Source organism: Tursiops truncatus, chromosome 17 (genome assembly GCF_011762595.2).
Source record: "Tursiops truncatus isolate mTurTru1 chromosome 17, mTurTru1.mat.Y, whole genome shotgun sequence".
NCBI lineage: Eukaryota > Metazoa > Chordata > Mammalia > Artiodactyla > Delphinidae > Tursiops > Tursiops truncatus.
Genome location: NC_047050.1, coordinates 11,386,104 through 11,407,911, shown reverse-complemented (window position 1 = coordinate 11,407,911; position 21,808 = coordinate 11,386,104). Strand labels below are relative to the sequence as shown.

Sequence of the window (21,808 nt, the reverse complement as noted above, 5' to 3'; positions counted from 1 at the left end):
TCATACTTGATGGTGAAACTTTCCCCATAAGATCTGGAACAAGGCAGGATGTCCAGTCATGCTACTTCTATTCAACATTGTGCTAGAGGTTCTAGCCGGGTCAATTAGGCAAGAAGAAGAAAAGGCATCCAGATCAGAAAGGAAGAAGAAAAACTATTCACAGATGACATGATCCTCTTTTTAGAAAATACTAAGGAATTATTAGAACTAGTAAATTAGTTCAGCAAGGTTGCAAGATACAAGGTTAATATATAGAAATCAGTTGTTTCTATACTCTAGAACAACTGAAAATGAAATTAAAACAATTCCATTTACAGTAACATTAAAAAAAAATCCTGAGGTTGTTTGTTTTTTTAATATTGAGTTGTATGAGTTCTTTATATATTTTGGATATTACCCTTATGGGACATATCATTTGCAAATACCTTCTCCCATTCAGTAGGTTGCCTTTCCGTTTTGTTGATGGTTTCCTTTCCTGTGCAAAAGCTTTTTAGGTTGATGTGGTCCCATTTGTTTATGTTTGCCTTTGTTGCCTTTGCCTGAGGACACAGATCCAAAAAAATATTGCTAAGACCAATGTCACATCACATACTTGTCTGTTTTCTTCTAGCAGTTTTATGGTTTTAGGTCTTACATTTAAGTCTTTAACCCATTTTGAGTTTATTTTTGTATATGGTGTAAAAAAAATGGTCCAGTTTTATCCTTTTGCATGCAGATGTTCAGTTTTCCCACTATCATTTGTTGAAGATGCTATCTTTTCCCCATTGTATATTCTTGCCTCCTTTATCGTGGATTAATTGAACACACGTGCATGGGTTTATTTGGGGGATCTCTATTCTGTTGCATTGATCTGTGTGTCTGTGTTTGTGCTGATACCATACTGTTTTGATTACTGTAGCTTTGTAGTGTAGTTTGAAGTCAGGGAGCATAGTACCTCCAGCTTTGTTCTTTTCTCTCAAGATTGCTTTGGCTATTTGGGGTCTTTTGTGGTTCCACACCAATTTTAGGATTATTTGTTCTAGTTCTGTGAAAGAGGCCATTAGTATTTTTATAGGGATTGCATTGACTTTGTAGATTGCTTTGGGTAGTATGGGTATTTTAACAACGTTAGTTCTTCCAGTCCACAAGCATGGTATATCTTTCCATTTATTTGTGTTGTCTTCAGTTTCTTTCATCAATGTCTTATAGCTTCAGAGCACAGGTCTTTTACCCCATTGGATAAATTTATTCTTAGGTCTTGTTTTTTTGATACAAACAATCTGGCTGACAAATGGAAAGAGGACGCAAATAGGCATTTTTCCGAAGGAGAGGTACAGATGGCCAACAGGCACATGAAAAAGATGCTCAACATCACTAATCATGAGGGAAATGCAAATCAAAACCACAGTGAGATATCACCTCCTGCCTGTCAGAATGGCTTTCATCAGAAAGACAAGAAATAGCAAGGGTTAGTGAGGATGTGGAGAAAAGGAAACTCTTAAGCGATTTATTTAAGGGTCTGTGGGAATGTAAATTGGTGCAGCCGCTATGGAGAACAGTGTGGGGGTTCCCCAAAAAGTTAAAAATAGAACTACCAGGGGCTTCTCCGGTGGTCCAGTGGTCAAGACTCCACACTCCCAATGCCAGGGGCCCGGGTTCGATCCCTGGTCGGGGAACTAGATCCCGCATGCAGCAACTAAGAGCTTGCATGCCACAACTAAGAGCCTGCATGTTGCAACTGAAGATCCCACGTGTGCAACTAAGACCCAGAGCAGCCAAATAAATAAATAAATACTAAAAAAAAAAAAAAAAAAAAAAAATAGAACTACCATATGATCCAGCAATTCTACTTCCAGGTATTTATCCAAAGAAAACAAAAACAATAATTTGAAAAGATATATGCACAGAAATATTCATTGCAGCATTATTTACAATAGCCAAGATATGGAAACAACCTAAGTGTCCATCAACAGATGAATGGATAAAGAAAACATGGTGTTTATTTTTATACATAGATACATATATATATGTTGTGTGTATGTGCTGCACAGTGGAATATTACTCAGTGCTGAAAAGGAATGAAATCTTGCCATTTGTGACAGCATGGATGAACCTAGAGGGTATTATGCTAAGTGAAATAAGCCATACAAACAAAGATAGATACTGTATGTTTTCACTTATATATGGGAGTCTAAAAAACAAAACAAATTAACAAATATGAAACAGACTAACAGATAAAGAGAACCAATGAATTGGGTGGGGCGATAAGCAAAATAGGTAAAGGGGATTAAGAGGTACAAAGTACCAGGTATAAAATAAATAAGTCACAGGATATAATGTATAGCACAAAGAATATAGTTAATATTTTAATAACTTTGATGTGTAATGTATAAAAATACCAAATTACTCTGTTGTACACCTGAAACTAATATAATATTGTAAGCCAACGATACTTCAATTTAAAAAAAAAAGAATGAAATACTTAAGAATAAATTTAACAAAAGAAGTGCAAAACATCCTCTGAAAACTATAAAACATTTAAAGAAATCAAAAATCCAAATAAATGGGAAAATACCCTATGTTCATGGATCAAAAGATGAAATACTGATAAGGTGGCAGTACTCCTCAAGTTGATCTATAGTTTTAGCCCAGAATCTCAGCTTATTTCTCTATAGAAATTGATAAGCTGACTTGAAAATTTATATGGAATTGCAAGAGAACCAGGATAACAATAAACAATCTTTCAAAAAGAGAGAACAATATAGGACTCACACTTCCTGATTTCAAAACTTACTACTACAAAGGAACAGCAGTCAGGACAGTGTGGTACTGGCACTTAAGCTTGCAGTACTTACCTTTCATACTTATAGACATATAGATCAATGGAATGAATTGAGAGTTGAGATAGAAATCCATGTGTCTTTGATCAACTGAGTTTTGAGAAAAGTGCCAAAACCATTCAATGCGGAAAGAGTACCTTTTCAGTAAACTGTGGTAGAACAACTGGATAGCTAGCCGCATGCAAAAGGATGAAGCTGATCCTTATAAGTTAAAATGGATCAAAGATCTCATTTTAGGAACCAAAACTATAAAGCTTAGAAGAAAACATAGGGTGAATGTTTATGACTTTGGATTTGGAAAGGATTCTTTGATCTGAAAAATGCATGAGCAACAAAAGAAAAAAATAGGTACATTAGATTTCATCAAAGTTAAAAATTATTGTACTTCACAGTACACTATCAAGAAAGTGCAAAGACAACCCACATAGTGGGAGAAAATCATATACCTAATAAGGGAGTCATTTCTAGGATAGAAAAGGAACTCGAGGGACTTCCCTGGTGGCATAGTGGTTGGGAGTCTGCCTGCCAGTGCAGGGGACACAGGTTCGAGCCATGGTCCGGGAGGATCCCACATGCCACGGAGCAACTGGGCCTGTGCGCCACAACTGCTGAGCCTGTGCTCTAGAGCCTGCAAGCCACAGCTACTGAGTACACGTGCCACAACTACTGGAGCCCGTGCTCCGCAGCAGGGGGGGCCACCACAATGAGAGGCCCACGCGCCACGGCGAGGGGTGGCCCCTGCTTGCTGCAACTAGAGAAGGCCCGCGTGCAGCAATGAAGACCCAACACAGACATAAATAAATTAAAAAAAGAAAAGATAATGCAATTAAAAAATGGACCAAGGGTCTGAATAGTCATTTCTCCAAAGAAGATATACAAATGGCCAAAAAAACACATGAAAGATGCTCCAACATCTTTTCCATCAGGGAAATGCAAATCAGAACCACAATGGGAGATGACTAGAATTAAAAAATCAAGATAATAAGTCTTAGCAAGGGTGTGGAGGAATCAGAACCCTCGTGCACTGCTGGTGGGAATGTGAAATGGCACGGCCTCTTGGGATAGCAGTTTGACAGTTCCTCAAGATGCTAAACGTAGAGTTACCACATGACCCAGCAGTCTCACTTCTAGGTATATACCTAAGAGAAAGGAAAACCGGGCCCCACAGAAATTTGTACATGAATGTTTATATCAGTAACAGCATTATTAAATAACCAAATGGTAGAAATACCCTGAATGTTCATCAACTGATAAACAGACGAAAAGTGTTATGTCCATAATGGAATATTATTAAACAATAAAAAGGAATAAATTTCTGATACATGCTACAACTTGGGTGAACCTCGAAAACATGCCGAGACACAAAATAAGCCAGACACAAAAGGTCACATTGGGTGTGATTCCATTGGATTGCTGTAAGGATAGAAACAAGATAGGTCGTTGCTGTGGGCTGGGGGAGGGAGAATGAGGACTGACTGCTCATAAGTATGGGGCTTCCTGTGGGAAGAGAAAAATATTAACAGTGGTGATGGTTGCACATATGTGCGGCTACACTGAAAACCATTGTACTGTGTATTTAAATGGGGGAATTGTATTATTTGTGAACTGTATCTCAAGAAAGCTGTTTTAAAAATCTTAACAGCATTTTATTTAGAGATTTCCTTGCAGTTTCAGAATATTTTTAAATTAATGATCCAGAATTTTGAAGGAAAAATAGTTGGAAATGTTAGTCTCAATGTATTGTCAGCAATAATATCTAAAATTTTGTCCATCTTGTTTGTCATAAATGTAAAGTCAGAAAAGTAAGCCAAAGTTGTACTAAGCATTAAAATAATAATATACAACCCCAGTGTGTTCTTACACGTTCATCTGTCAGTATAAAGCTGCTTCGTTTTAATGAAAATATATGCTGAACAGATGCATCTGAGCTGTGCCTGGCATTTGCTTATGGAGCCTGGTTCCTTTGGTGGAGCACAGTTTTACACAAGGAGCCACGCACAGGCACAAATGGAAAAAGAGGTTAATTCAGAGCCCAAACTTTTCTAATCAGTAACACGTGTATGAAACAGTCATATCCATATACAGAGACGCCAGAGGATGGCCTAATTTAAGATATATGTGAAAAGATGTTACTCTGGGAGCATAAATTAATATTTTGGTAGGAGTCCCCAAAGAGTTAACATTTAAATGTTTGAATATGTGCATTTTTTGAGAAATGACTCACATACCATAAAATTCACCCTTTTAAAATGTACAGTGTGCTTTTTAGTGTATTCACAAAGTTTTGCAATATTGTACACCTTCACTACGATCTAATTTCAGAACATTTTCATCACCTAAAAAAGAAACTCTACCCACAGTCATTCCTCACTCCTCCCTCCCAGCCCCTGCAACTAGTCATCTGCTTTCTCTCTGTATTTACATATGGAATATGTGCATTGTTTTTACTACAAATTTGAAATAGTTAAAAGTATCCAAGAATTAAATCTTTTTGAAGACAGAACATTTATGTTTTATAGCATTCACTTTAAATGATTGTAGGTAGTCCATATTTCACTTTAGTAATCAACCAGTCAGTCCATTACGGTAATTTCCTTAAGATTATTTCCTAGAAGTGGTATGACTAGTTAAAATATTAGGTGTAGATTAAAGCCTTTTGATAAACATTGCCAAACTACCTTCTAGAAAGCTTATATCAATTTATACTCAAACAGTAATGTAAGAAAGACTCATGTAAGTTGTAAAGTATAATAATACAAGTAACTAAATTTGTATATAGGGAGAGAGGTTCATAACTGCCTTTCAATTAAATGTTTACTTGTCTAATTTTGAAAATTGTTTTCTCCTCAACACTTCAGAAACTTTTCAGTGAACAGGAGTCATAATTTTTAAATCAATTTTACTTGAAACATTACCTGAAATTAGGAATGCAGCTGCATAGTACCAGTTTGTATTCCAGGTTCAAAACAAGAAACTCTTTAAATATATCTTATTCATCAGTTGTAAATTGCCTGTACTTTATGTAACTGGCTCTTAATTGTTCACACAATAAATCCTTCAGCTGTATCAAATTACATATTTCAGTTTTTTTTTTTTTTTTAATGCTTCCTCAGTAAATCTTGAAATAAGCCATTTGGATGGCCCAAATGACTGTTTATTTTTCTCTTTATACAACTACATGTTGGAGGTGTTAAAACCGATGTGGCTTTCCCAAGTGGAAGGGAATTTATTCCAGATAAAGGAAATGAGTTGGGTATAGGTGTGGCAGTTGTCATGTCCAGGCTGTGATCAGGAAATTTTGTGAGCAAATTATTTGGTTGGAATTGGGGTACATAAAGGGTGAAAATGAGATAATAAGGTTAAATTTGTGCCATAAAAGGCAAATATTAACTGGTTTTCTGTATCTTCTTGTTAATAAAAAAAATGCTGCTAATAGGGTATAGGGGAGGATGTATGATAAGGTGCTGTGTATGCAGTTTGATGAGAGGGTTAAAGATTTTGTGCTCTTTGGAGTGTCACCCCTTTTAACCTTGATCATATAGGTTTTTCTTATCATATCAGTTTTTCGCATATCAGCTTTTCCCCCTCAGTTTTATCAGGGTTTTTTTTTTTTTTAAGCGATGTGATGGTGTGCTGAAGGGGGCACATCTCTTTCAGAAGTGTGTGTATTTGGGTGAGGATGAGGAGGAAGGGGGAAGGGCATGCATACACGCACACCTGGCCTAATTGATAATGGCAAATCCCAGAAGAATCTCGGATTTGGGCAAGGGATTCATGAATCCACATGTATTTGCAATAGTAAACTTAAAAAAACAGACTCATACATATATATATATTATTACTTTTCAAATATAAGTAGATATACCTGTGATTAAATAAAATTCATTTACACATAACTACTGAACTCTCAGTGTTAGATCATTTTGTATTTTCTCGATCAGTGCATATGTTTTGTATTCTTTTATGAGATGGTCAGTCACATTAGTCAGCCACAGAGGAGACATGGGAAAAGCTCACGAAGAAACAAGGTGTATTATGCTCACGGGTCCTAGAGACAGGAGCCCTGGTACGCCACACAGGGCCACGTGGGAGAACTCCAGGGTGGTCAGAAGACAGAAGACAGGAGTGAAGGGAAAGTTAGGCCATGGCCTTTATGCAGGTTTCCTAGAGAAAGGCAAGGCGGGGCAGAGTGAATCGTTCAGAATTGGTTACTTTGAATCATTTTGCAGGCTTTGGGCTACAGGAGTGGTCCCTAGTTGCCTGGTACCTGACCCTGGGATGATTAGTTGTTTTGAGATGCAAGGGTCTGATGGAGGTCCGGCTCTGGATTGGCTGGTTTGCATAATCAAAGACATGCTTCTGGCTATCTTTAAGAGTTGGCTATCCCATGGAGGGGCAAGTCTCCCCAGTCAGAAAGGTTTTTAAGATGTCGAAACAGCATTATAGGGCTTCCCTGGTGGCGCAGTGGTTGAGGGTCCGCCTGCAGATGCAGGGGATGCGGGTTTGTGCCCCGGTCTGGGAAGATCCCACATGCCACAGAGCGGCTGGGCCCGTGAGCCATGGCCGCTGAGCCTGCGCGTCCGGAGCCTGTGCTGCGCAACCGGAGAGGCCACAACAGTGAGAGGCCTGCGTACCGCAAAAAAAAAAAAAAGAAAAAAAGAAAAAAAAACAGCATTATATGCAGATAATAATGGTATAAAATTACACACAGTGCAGGATGTCAGAAGAGTAACCCGTATCGTGTGGGGTGCACGGACTATTGGACACTTAGGAGGTTAACCACCGCCTATGCCCGCCATGTCTGATCTCCTAAAGGGGTAGAATTGTGACTTAGACCCTGAATTACTTGGGCAAATTTATGATTGTTACGTGCCTGCCTGTTTTTGATGCCACTGACTGAAAATAGACTATTACCATTGGGTAATGACTGACAAAAATTTGATAAGGGGAGCATTATGGTCAAGCTTTTACCATGAGCAAAACCAATGAGTAAGTTAATGAGTTTTTTTTTTTTCTTAATTTCATGGCTGTCTTACATTGTAACTTAGAGAACCTGGTAATTTAAGTAGGAGCTAGGTTGATTGTCTGCTCTGTAGAGAGGGGAAAGCCATTTTATAGAATTTGATTTGAGTCTTTGATGTGCATGAATATATTAAAGCACTGGTTAGAGGGTGTTAAATGATTTTTAAAGGCTTATAAGTTTTAGTTAATGACCCTTCCCTGGGACTGTGTTGGAGAATTGGGTAAGAACACCTCGGTGACGTTCCTGGATTATCTTTAAGCATACCTTAGCTGTCTACTTTCCCATTATCCAGCTGGAGGAAGCCAAGGCTTTTAGAATGTAACTTTTGTATCAAGACTCCATGATAGGAAGGGTAGACCTCAGATTTGAACCCATGATCACGTACGTGATCCAAAGTCTCTGCTCTCCTGGTTCAATTATGAGAAGATAGTTGTTGGCATGAATTTCAAACTTAAGAGAATTCCAGACTTTGAGGAAAATTAGATGAAAATATTTTTCCTCTGTACTTTTTAAATTGTACTAAAATACGCCTAACGTAAAATTTATTATTTTAACCATTTTTAGATGTACAAACCATCATTTCTGTCCATTTGCCCAGCTTTCTCATTGGCCGCACAGAAACTGTGTACCCATTGAACAGTAATTGCTAGTCCCTTCTTTCCCAGCCTCTGGAAACCTCTATTGTGCTTTTTTTTTTTTTTTTTCCTAAATAAGAATTTTTTAATTCAATAATTTTATTATACTTTATTTTATTTTTACTGTATCTTCTTTCTTTCTGTCTTTTTTCCTTCTTTCCCTCCTTCCTCCCTCCCTCCCTCCCTCCCTCCCTCCCTCCTTTCTTTCCTTCTTTCCTTCTTTGCTTCTTTCTTTCTTTCTTCCTTCCTTCCTTCCCTCCTTTCCTTCTTTCTTTCCTCATACTTCTACTAATTCCCTCTACTTTTTCTCCCTTTTATTGTGCTTTTTGTGTCTATGAAGAAAATTTCTTTGTAATGAGAGAATTTGTTGATGTTAGATGATATAAATTAAGTTTTAAATTTCTTTGTAGAGTGTTGATTATAAAGGCATTTCTTTTGAACAAAGAAGTACCATGTACTCAATGTAAGTTAAAAGTTATTTTTGCCCTTTTAATTCTTTGCCTATTCTATTTTAAACAAAATATTATAATTACATATGCGAAGTACAGAAGCCTTGGTGTTCTCATTTTATTAAATGTAAACCAATGGTGTTAATTTAAGAGAACATAGTTCTTTTTTCTGAACCTTTTACCAAGTTGCTTTTTATACATTGTTCCAGTTCCAGCTCCTTAAGGTAGCATCAGTCTTAATTGCCTTTGCAATTAAGTTCATCGAAATGGTGGCAAATTCAAAAGAGGACAGTCTTTTCGCTAGCCTGCGTAAATTTGTATCATGTTCTCCTAGCTGATGGATGTCAAATTGCACATGATTTGATTCAAGCTATTTTTTTAAATGAGCACAGAATGTTATTATTATTGCTCATTGTATTCCATTAGCAATAGTTACTGGGAGGTGCTCTGTACTTTGTCCAGACCCTGGGCTTTGGGCTTCTTTTGTTCGATATACTCAGGAGGTTGTGGAAAACGCAGAGTTCAGGTTCACCCACTTTACTTTGACGTTGCAGTGAGAGCCAGCTTCAGTACTCTGCCCGCCTTCATGCATACCTGCCTTTACTTAGTTTTTGCCTGAGTGTTCCTTATTTTATTACCAGCTCATGGATTCATTTCAGTAGGTATTTTCCAGCATTTTCAGTTGTTTTCAGTGGTAGGGTCCATTCTCTAAACTAGTCTGCTGTTGGTAATGATCCTATGATCAAATGACTCTTGTGATCTCAGAGACTTAAACCGAATCATTACAGCCACCAGGTAAATAACGATAGGAATAGGAACACAGGTTTTGTCTTGATGATTAGCTATAATTTATTCTTGGCTGCTTCTTCCAAATCAGTGTCTGTTACAGAACTGGATGGCAGAATTTTTAATATTATCTGCTATATCTTGCTTTCATTTTGTAAAGGAACTAAGGGAGCCTAGATTGGAGGAAGGGGCTGAACCAAAAGTTCCTTCTCTGGCCTAGGTCTGGAAGAAACTATTTACAAGCCCTACAGGGGATGCAGTTTGAAATTTGTTGAGCGTTGGCCTTCTTGTCACTTGCTTTTTGTATTACAGTTAAAGCTGTTTCTTATTGGCTTTAATGTTACAGAGGTGTAAGAGGGAATGTTATTTATATTTATGTGTGAGAGAAAATAAACGCGTGGGGATGGGCTGTTTAGTTTGAATAGTTACCATTGGCGAGTTTTGGTCTTTTGCCCTCCCAGTCCTTTCCTGTTTGTAAGCCTGAAGATTTTGGTTTTAACCGTCTTATCTTCTCTCCTTGAGTCATCTTGCCACATGGTCTTCAGTGCTTGGGAGGGGATTACTCCCAAATCCCTTCCTCAGCTCACCACAAGCCAGACTCCTGGATGGACATTTCCACTTAGTTGTCCTTGGGGCACTGAGCCCTCTCCTGAAACAGGGCACATTAGTCTCCTGAATCCTGTCACCTTTCTCTGTTCCTGTGACCGCTCCCCTAATCTCAGCCATCGTCTTATTCTGGATTAAGGCAGTAGCCTTCTTACAGAGCTCCTGAAGATGGAAGTCTTCCACTGTATTAATCCATTCCATCCACTGGCACCCAAAGTATGTTTTCCAAAATATAATTTATGCATCACTCTCCTAAATAAAACCTTTCAGTGGGTTCCTTTTGTCCTTTGTACACAATTCAGACTGTCAGTATTGTTGACAGTCCTTATTCTCTAGTCTCAATCCCTTACCACTCCCACCTTCACTTTACACTGTAACCTGTACTAAACTTCCTTTGTGGGTGGGAGGGAATAGATTTTGCTCCTCTTTTTGAAATTAAACTTTATGGAGGTATAATTTATACAATGTGATGAGTTTTAACAAATGGGTACACCTATGCAGCTGCTCTCCCAATCAAGATACTGTGCTCTTCCCTCACCCCCAGAAGCTCCCTTGGGCTCCTACCCCAGACCACCACTACTGATTCGTTTTGCTTGTTCTCGAACTTCATATAAATGGAATCATACAAAATGTAGTCTTTTTTTCCTGATTTTTTTTTCACTTAGCACAGTGTTGTTTTTTTTGTTTGTTTGTTTTTTGCGGTACGCAGGCCTCTCACTGTTGTGGCCTCTCCCGTTGCGGAGCACAGGCTCCAGATGCACAGGCTCAGCAACCATGGCTCACGGGTGGAGCCGCTCCGTGGCATGTGGGATCTTCCCGGACCGGGGCACGAACCCGTGTCCCCTGCATCGGCAGGCGGACTCTCAACCACTGCGCCACCAGGGAAGCCCTAGCACAGTGTTTTTTGAGGTTTATCCATGTCATTGCACATATCAGTAGTTTCATTTTATTGCTGAGCAGTATTCCATTGTATGGATATACCACAGTTTATTTATCCGTTAATTAGTTGTTGGATGCATGTGTTGTTACTAGCTTTGACTAGTGGCACACCTCATTTTATTGCACTTTGCAGGTATTGTATTTTTTACAAACTGAAGATTTGTGGCAACCCTGCATTGTCAAATGATGGTTATCATTTTTTTTTTAGCAATAAAGTATTTTTAAATTAAAGTATGTACATTGGTTTTTTGGACATAATGCTATTACACACTGAATAGACCACAGTATAGTGTAAACATAATTTTATATGCACTGGGAAACCAAAAAATTCATGGGACTTGCTTTTTTGTAACATTTGCTTTATTGCAGTGGTCTGGAACTGAACATTTAATATCTCTGAGGGATGCCTGTATGAATGAAGCTATGAAATTCATGTTCAGGTCATTTTGGGGACATATGTTTCATTTGCAGAGTTCTAATTGCTCCACAGCCCAACACTAGATATTGCCAGTCTTTTTAATTTTAGCTGTTCTTGTTGGGTGTGTAGTGGTATCTTGTGGTTTTAATTTTCATTAAATTTAATTTTCATTTAATTTTCATTTCTCCAGTGATTAAACATGTTGAGCATCTTTTCGTGGGTATATTAGCTATGCATATATCTTCGTATATCTTCTTTTGTGACTGTTCAAGTTTTTAGCCTATATTTTAAATTGAATTAGTTGTGATTAAGATATGAGTTGTCATTAATATATGTATAATACATTCTGGATCAAATCCTTGGTCAGATATTTATATTGCAAATATCTGAGTCTGTGGTTTGCATTTTCATATCTTAACACTGTCTTTGAAGAGAAGTTTTTAATTATAATTAAGCATAATTAACATTTTTATGACTAGTGTTTTTGTATCTAGAAATCTTTACTTAACCCCAAATCATGAATATATTCTCATACTTTTTCTTAGAAATTTTATTGTTTTAGCCTTTATTTTTAGATATAATGATCTGTGTTAATTTTTTGTATAGCATGAGATTGCACGTTGAGATTTTTTTTTCATAAGTTTATATAGTTTTTCCAGTGCCATTTGTTGAAAAGATTACATTTTCCCTTGAATTACTTGGGCACCTTTGTCAAATATCGATTGACCACATAAGTGTGGGTCTGTTTTTGAACTCTCTGTTGAGCTCTGATGCTCTGCGTCTGCCTTTATGTAAAAACCACATTGTCTGTAGCTTTAAATTAAGTCTTGAAATCAGGTAGTACAAGTCCTCCAGTCTTCTCTTTTCTTTCCAAAACATTTTTGGCTATTCTAGATCTTCAGTGTTTCCATATAGATCTTAGAATTCGCTTGTCAGTTTCTTAAAAAAAAAAAAGCTGGAATTTTAATTGGGATTCTGTTGGATTTATAGATTAACTTGAGAAAAATTGGAAACGATATTGAGCCTTCCAATCCGTAAACATGTGTATTAGTTTCTTAGGGCTGCCAAAACAAAGTATTACAAACTGGATGGCTTGTAGTACAGAAATTTCTTTTCGTGGTTCTAGAAGTTAGAAGTCAGAAGTTAAGGTGTCAGCAGGGCCATGTTCTCTCTGAAGGCTCTTGGGGAGGAATCCTTCCTTGTCTCTTCTAGCTCCTTGTGGTTGCCGGCCATCCTTGTTATTCCTTGGCTTGTAGATGCATTACTCCAGTCTCTGCCTTTGTGTGGTTGTGTGTCTGTGTCCAGATTTCTCTCTTTTTATAAGGACATGAGTTATACTGGATTTCAAGCCCACTCTAACCCAGTATACTGTTATCTTAAACTTGATTACATCTGCAAGGAACCAAGTAAAGTCACATTCATAGGTACTGGGCGTTATGACCTTGACAAATCTTTTGGGGAAAACACAATTCAGTCTTGTAACAACATGATATATTTCTCCATTTATTTAGGTCTTTAATTTCTCCTAAAAATGTTTTATAATTTTCATTGTACAGATCTTGCTCATATTCTATTAAATTTGTCTTTAAGTATTGATGTTTGTGGATGCTATTGGAAGTAGTATTTTTTTCATTTCATTTTTCAATCATTTTTTACGAGTATAGAGAAATGCAGTTGATTTTTATATATCAAATTTGTGTCCTGTGACATTGCTAACTTTTTATTAGTTCCAGAAATTCTTTTGTAGGGTTTTTATGATTTTCTATATAGATGATAATATTGTCTGCAAATAAAAGTTTTTCTGCTTTCTTTCCAATTTGTATGCTGTATGTTTCTTTTTCTTGCCTTAATGCAGTGGCTCTGACTTTAAATACCATATTAAAGATGTAAAGCAGACATCCTTGGTTTCTTTTGTGATCTTAGGGCAAAAGCATTTAATTTTTAAGTATGATGATGGCTGTAGGTTTTTTAATAGATGTCCTTTATCAGATGAGGGAGTTTCCTTTTATGCCTAGTTTAGTAAGAGTGTTTAGCATAAATGAGTTGAATTTTGTTCAGTGCCTTTTCTTTATCAGTTGAAATGATTATATGATTCTTTTTTAATTCTAATATGTTGAATTACATTTATTGCTTTTTTTGAACAGAAAACCAATTTTGGATTCTTGGGATAATCTCCACTTAGTCATAATGCATTTCCTTTTTATATATTGTTGGATTTGATTTATTAATATTTTCTTATACATCTGTGTGTCTATGTTTATGAGTGATTTTGTAATGTCTTTGGTTTTGGTATCAGTTGTTTTTTTTTAGTAATTTTATTGTGATGTATCTTGGTGTGGCTTTCTTTGTGTTTCTCCTATTTGGGGTTCACTGAGCTTCTTTGATATCTGGATTAATAGTTGTCATCAAATCTGGAAAATGTTTAGGTAATTTCTGTTGATCTCTTCTATAGCATTTAGTCTGCCGTTAAGCCCAACTGCAAATTTTTAATTTAGATGTTATGTTTTTTAGCTATAAGTGATCCTTTTTTTTAAGTTTCAGTTTCTTTTTTCAGTGTGCATGTTTTCTTTAAAATCTTTGGATATATTTACAGTAGCATTGTAAAAGTCCTTAATTTACCAACTCCATCATCTTGTTCATTTCTGGGTTTTTATTGACTCCCCACCATCACCCCGTTTGGGGTCACATTTTCTTGTTTATTCTCCTAATTCGTTATTTTTCACTTGTCATCTTTAAAAGAGTGTTGAGTTTTGATCTGATAAGCGATTTAGTTAGTTGTGGATCAGCCTGATCCTTTTAGGCATATTTTAAGCATCATTAGTGGGGGTCCAGAACAATGCTGTCCAGTAGAACGTTCTGCATTGATGGGCTACATTTGCCCTTCTCCTGCGCTCTGGCGTTTCTTGGGTCGCTATGGAATGTCCCAGGTATTGTGTGAGAGCTCTTCACTGTGGTTGGTGGGGACCAGATGTTTCCCAGCTCCCCTGTAGTTCTTTTCCCAGCCTCATGGTATCTCATTCTACACATGGCTAGCTTAGTATTTAGCCAGAGACTCAAGGAGACCCATTTTCAGGCTTCTGGAGCCCGTTATCTTCACGGCTCTTCCTGTCTGGTACTCAGCCCTGCAAAATCCAAGTATTGTACCCTCCCTGAACTCCAGTCTCTGAGTCCTCAACTTTGTGAGACTTCTTGCTCTGCAGGGTTACTCTGCTCTGCCTTGGGGTTTGGTAACTGCTTTCAAGAAACCTAGGCAATTACAGGTCTCACCTTATTTGTTTTCTTCCCCCTTCTCTCAGGGATCAAAGTCCTATCCTACTTGTCTAACATCTGAAAGCAGTGTTTCTCATAGATAGCCTAGTTCTCTAGTTGTTCATGATGGGAGTTCTAGTCCACTACTAGTTGTCCTATCATTTATTGAACCTTGTTTATATTTTTATAAACAAGCCGTGATTTTGCTTACCTCGGGTTTTTGCAAATACTGCTTTTTCTGTGCTTGGAATTCTTTCCCCCACCTCTTGTGTGACAAACTCTTATGAAATCATTTAAGAGTCAGATTATGTGTCACTTTTCCCCAGTGGTCTTCCTAGCTACGACTGAATCCTGGGTTAAGTGTCATACTTGGCACTCAGAGCATCTTACATTTGCTTGTAATCGTGGTTATTTGTTACGATTGTTTGTAGTCCCCACAAAAATCTGAGCTGTGTGAAGGCAAGGACTGTGTCCATTTGTGTTATATCCTTCATGCCCAGCACAGTGGAGATCTCAAAATCTCTTTGTGCGTCTCCTTTCCCTTGCAGTACTATATGTGGAGATGAAACAGTACTATTCGGTGTGCCTCAAGTATACTTCAGAAATTTTTGGGGCTTCTACTCTCATTGGTTTGGAGAGGGAAACAATTGTTGACAGTTGGCGTTTCCTTTTTAAATTTGACCAATCTCTGAGAGATTAGTATTTTTCTTCTTTAGTATTTATGTTATAAATATTTTGATATATATTTACCCACAAGTAGTGGTCAGTTCGTAGTAGTATTTTTAGTGTGAAGTTTTTTTCCTTACCTACAAATAGTTCTCATTTAAAAATTACCTTTTGAGATAAATACCAGTAACCACTTAGATGTTAGTAACTCTGAGGAAATCAGTGTGGCTGGGTCTGTGGGGTGTGGTGGCAGCTTTCTTAGAAAGGCTTCTTTGATTATGAAATCGAGTCGGGTATAGTATTGTGGGATCTTAGAACTGGCAGAGACCTTGAAGGTCATTTTTTCTAGCCTGCTCCACAACCGCCTTGACAGAGGCTAGTTTGAGGCGGCAGCTTTCAACTTCCATGGTTCTAACTGTAGAAAGTTCTTAGAAAGTAATATTGAATCAAATTCTGTTTTCCACAAACTTGTGCCCATTGGTCTACTTCCACCTTTCATAATTTCACAGAATAAAGCTGAACTCCTTGGCTTATTTTATCTTATAGCAGTTTATATATTATCCTTATCTGCATTTAAAGATGTTATGTATGTATGCATCTTCCAACGTAATACTGAGAACTGAATTCAGTCTTATCCATGTGGCCTGTACTGAGAACAGTGGAGGAGCCTGGATTTGGATACTTATCTGACTCTCAGTGCTTCCTAAGATTGCCTTTACTTACTGTCTCTTATTAATTTACAGTTTAAACATTCTGGCCTTCTTTTTTTTTTTTTTAAGGAAACTTGTAAACTCCATTTCCATTGTTCCATATGCATGCAGTTTATTTTATTTTAAAATTCATACTTCATTCTCTCTTTATTTTGTAATTAAGCACGGTGGTTTATACTTTGTGTTTTATATGCAGATATGATATGCATTAGTCCGATCTGCATCCCAATAAATAAACTGTGGAACAAGACAAAGTCAAATGTAGAGTTCTGTCAGCGACCTCTAGAATTCTTCCACCAGCTTGACATCCGGTACTTGAACTCTGGTTATGTTTGTTCAGTCAGCTAGGAGTCAGCCTAACATTGCTCTCTTTTGTTCTCAAGGATGCCTCCAGAGACTCTGTGTGCAGCCTTGCTGAAATTAAAGTGTCCGGGGTCTGTGACATTCCGCTGCTCTTATATACTAGCAGCCTAAGTCCAAACTCTACAGTTGTCAAATCTACACCACTGATTTTTTTTTTTTCCTTCTGGAAATTGTGACCATTTCTACTTTTCCATAATTTTTTTTTTTCCGACAAAAGGTCTCACATATTTAGTACTGAGCCAAAGCACTAGTGCAGAAGCACAAACAGAAAAATCATTTTCCCAATAAAACACATCCAGCTGTTCAGATAGTAGTGATGTTCTCAGTGATATGGTAAGATGGAAGTGACCTTGACACAGCATAAATATGTGTGCCACTTCATACGCAAGGCTCCTTATAGACCCAGCTTGGTTCTGCTCCAATGTCTTCTCTTGGAGTTGTACCTGATCTTATTACCAGTTTTCATTCGAATCCATTGGGGAATGGTACGATTCTGCTTTCGTTTCTTGGCTGGGAATCACTTGATCCTGAAAGTCTTGTGAAAAGACATGGCGAGGAGCAAATTCCCATAATTTTTTTTTTTTTTTTACATCTTTATTGGAGTATAATTGCTTTACAATGGTGTGTTAGTTTCTGCTTTATAACAAAGTGAATCAGTTGTACATATACATATGTTCCCATATCTCTTCCCTCTTGCGTCTCCCTCCCTCCCACCCTCCCTATCCCACCCCTCTAGGTGGTCACACAGCACCGAGCTGATCTCCCTGTGCTATGCGGCTGCTTCCCACTAGCTATCTATTTTACATTTGGTAGTGTATATATGTCCATGCCACTCTCTCACTTTGTCACAGCTTACCCTTCCCCCTCCCCATATCCTCAAGTCCATTCTCTAGTAGGTCTGTGTCTTTATTCCTGTCTCACCCCTAGGTTCTTCATGACATTTTCTTTTTCTTAAATTCTATATATATGTGTTAGCATACGGTATTTGTTTTTCTCTTTCTGACTTACTTCACTCTGTATGACAGACTCTAGGTCTATCCACCTCATTAAAAATAGCTCAATTTCATTTCTTTTTATGGCTGAGTAATATTCCATTGTATATATGTGCCACATCTTCTTTATCCATTCATCCAATGATGGACACTTAGGTTGTTTCCATCTCCGGGCTATTGTAAAAAGAGCTGCAATGAACATTTTGGTACATGACTCTTTCTGAATTACGGTTTTCTCAGGGTATATGCCCAGTAGTGGGATTGCTGGGTCATATGGTAGTTCTGTTTGTAGTTTTTTAAGGAACCTCCATACTGTTCTCCATAGTGACTGTACCAATTCACATTCCCACCAGCAGTGCAAGAGTGTTCCCTTTTCTCCATACCGGCTCCAGCATTTATTGTTCTAGATTTTTTGATGATGGCCATTCTGACTGGTGTGAGATACTGTGAACAGTCATTCAATAAGCAAATCTCTGAGTTCTTTTAATATCATAAAATGTAGTTTTCTGGACCAGAAGACTTGAATGTTTGTAAAAGGTCAGGGTGTTTTTATTATTGAATACTTCATACCAAGACTAATCACATGTTCATTGCCGTTAATTACTGTCCAACAGAAAACTTAATTCAGAACTCTAAATCAGTATGACACAAAGGTCTTAATTAAGTGGTAAAATTCCCATGTTACCATAGTTTTAAAATAATTTTTGTTACTTATCAAGGATTAATTTTTTTGGTCAGTTTCATATCTCTTGAAATTCATAACATTTGAAAAATAATAAGTTCCGATATGTGGTTTTTAGTAATAGAAATAAAAAACCCGCCCGGATTTACTATTTGGTATTAAAATTGGTTGGAATTCAAAATGATAAAAGCACAGTTGGAAGGTTTAGACTATAGTATTCACATTTTTCTATTATAAATTTGGTTATAATTTCCAACAGACATTACATTTGTATAAAGAACTCTGGGATAGGCTCTTCTTGTCAACAGGATTCCAAAATTATAGACACTGATGTCAATGCAGTTGAGGTTAGCCTAATTTGGTCAAGAGAAGGACATGCTGAGTCTCTATATGGATAGCTAAAGGCTATTGCCAAGATTGACAGGTGTCCTGTGAGTGGCAGAGAGCCCCAGGGATAAAATTTGTACTTGGATTACTTCTCTTAAGACACAGTGATCAAAGCTGTACCTTTTCCTTCTATTGATCATACTCCTAAAATAGTGAGATTTGCTTTTAATACCCTGACTGTTCAGATATTACTTTTATAAGCCCCAGCAAGGTAAAGAGTTTTATACCTTTTTCTTATAGTTTTAAATTCTGTTTTCATAAAGCTTAGCTGTCTCCTATGCACTAATTTTTCTAGTATAATCAAGTGATTTTTTTTGTTGCTCTGTCATGTTTCACTAAGGCTTTGAGACAGGTGAGAAAAGATAACGTAAAAGAATACATTTGTTATTATTGTAAAAGAGGCAACTATTTCTTTATGGGATAATAAATTATTTTATATTTAGAAAGATTAATTTTAAGATAATTTTCTAAGAAATAGACATAATATTGTAAAGGAGTGTTAATACAACTTGATGACAGCTTTTGTTTCTATTTCGTCTTATTGAAAATTTTTTATTAAGAGAAGTCTTATACTTTATCAAGATAAATTAGTGATAAATACTTCATATCTCAGAATAGGAAAAAGTTTTAAAGCCATTAGGTCCGTGCCATTAAGAAAGGTGAGTGCACTGTTTTAAGAAAAACTTGTATTGCCTGAGTTTTTTGTGAGATTTGAGTGATGTAAATCTGTCATCAGCAATGAAGGAGCTATGATTTTAGGCATAAACTTAGTAGCTGTTTCTATTCAAATAGGAAATTTCTGATCTGGAAGGACTGTGTCTTGATTATCTCTGCATTTTAGTGTCAGACATACAGTAGGTATTTAAGAAGGAGGATGCTGGGGAACCATTTTAGGGAGCCAGCCTATATTCACTGGTGTGAAAAATGACCTTAGCCGTACCAGGCCTCAGGAGAGGTTCCCAGGGCACTGGGCAAGCACAGCACACGTTGCCCTCATGAGCCATGTGATTTCAGTTAAGCCCAGAGTTGGGGTGGAGCTGGAGTGGTTAGGTCATGATCATTGTTAGGTCTTAATTATTTAATTTGGACTTGGCTAAATGTTATTGAGAGCCTGCTATGAGTGAGGTATTCTTTTACAGATGTTATTTAACTCCTGTGAAGGGAGGAAAGCAAGGCCCTTACAGGTGGTGATTCACCCAGGTTCACTCAGCTCTTGGCAGTACAGCTGGGAAATAAACCCAGGCTCTTGACTCCCAGTGGAGTTTTGAGATGGTGGGATAATCTCAACAGAAGTTCATTTAAATGAGAGAATTTTTAGGACTGCCTTTCTTTTTTCCCTGTGTGTCTCAGTTCTGATTCTTTCCCTCTTCCCTTGTTCAATCCTTCACTTGTATTTATTTACTTCTTTTTGGCTCCGCCCTGCCGCATGTGGGATCTAGTTCCCCGACCAGGGGTCGAACCCGCGCCTCCTGCCATGGAAGCACGAAGTCTTAACCACTGGACCACCAGGGAAGTCCCAGTCCTCCACTTTTAGACGAAAAGCAAGTTGAGATTCTTGACCTCACCACCGTTAACCAAAAGGGCATTTATCAAAACGTACCAAAAATAATAGGATCTTGTTTGCTTCGTAGAACTCAACTTTTCGAGCAGCTGACTGGCTGGGAGCTGTGAGGATAGGAAGTATTTCTGGGCTGGGCATCAAGGTGGTAGGCTAATTTGGAGAGTGCAGCCCAGGCTAGTGCAGCCGATAATGAATGATGACCACCAGCGGTTCTCCTGAGGGTGGAGCTGATTACATTTGGCTGCTCTGACCTGTTCCTGGGCATCCTTTGAGTTTGCCGGCTGGAACCTTACTGCCCAGAGAGTAATCCAAGACCCTGACAATCTCATGCCACACCTAGTTTCATGACAGACTAAAAAAGTTATCTCCGTTTGTGCAAGGATTAGCATTACAGCTTGTTAGTTCAGTAGAAAGAAGAGGTGTGTGTGTGTGTGTGTGTGTGTGTGTGTGTGTATATATAATGTATAAGGTGTAGTGGGAAATGTGTGGCCATATGTTATGTATAGCTTCAATTCAGAAAAATTGTGATGTGCATCTGTAATTTGAGTTTATGCCTCATTTTGACAGGTGGAGAATTAACTTTTTTTAAAAAAATAAACTCTTCCTACTGAGGATTGGATAATGAAAACAGCATTGGTATTTGAACTATTTGGGCTGTTTTCAAATATTTTAGAACCGTCATGTGGGTACCGCCACTAGGCAGATGCCTTTGTCTCACCACGAACTGCAGCCCATGACGTAGTCCTGTCGCATCCGGAGTGTTTCCCAGCCCGTCCACGTCTCCCCCCAGCACAGTCCGTGAGCGCCTCTCCTGGGCCTCCGCTGTGGCCTCCTGACCGCCCCCCAACCCCTACCCCAATGAGCTGCCCTTGACCAAAACCTGCTGAAGTCTCCAGCAGGGTGGGGTTGGCTTTTAGGATGCAGACGAAGCCCCTTCTCGGGGCCTCCACTGTGGGGTCCCACAGCCTGCACTGCAGCCTCCTCTGCTCTTCTTCCCGAATCTTCTGCTTGTCTTTGTTGTGCGTTGTCATGTCTGTGAGGATCATTCTTCCCATCCTCTTCGTGTTCTCGCCCTTGCAGTTCAGCTCAGGGACATTTCAGGGCCTCTGGGAAGAAGCCCCTGACCTCCTAACCAGGTCAGACCCGGGGCTTTGTTGGCGGTTCCCGTCGCAGCTCCGTCGTACTTGTTTCCGTTGCAGTTTTGTATTTATTTGCAGACTTCGATTAACGTAGACTGACTAAACTGTAAGTTTCGGGAGGGCAGGAGCCCTTTCCGTTTTCACTCAAAGATTATACCCCTGGCGTCCAGCAAAGGGCCTGGTACCTAGTTGCAGCTTAATGAATACTCGCATGAAAGTTTCATGAAAGGCTTTTTCTCTGCTGGCTGCTGTGAGAGATCATGAAGATTAGAATAGAGACCCACTTTGCTTTCACCGAGCTCACTCACAGCTGAAAGAAGAATGAGACGTGTAACACAAATATTATCATGTAAGCTAGACTGCAAGTCGGGCTTAGAAATAGTG

At 38.2% G+C, this 21,808-nt stretch overlaps 1 protein-coding gene and 1 pseudogene across 5 annotated transcripts in view; one reads left to right on the top strand and one right to left on the bottom strand.

Annotated features, from left to right (window-relative positions):
• PDE7A (phosphodiesterase 7A) overlaps window positions 1-21,808 on the top strand; it is a 114,330-nt gene that overhangs the window by 37,796 nt on the left and 54,726 nt on the right. The window lies entirely within an intron of this gene.
• Window positions 17,058-17,213, bottom strand: LOC109548307 (large ribosomal subunit protein eL39-like; annotated as a pseudogene).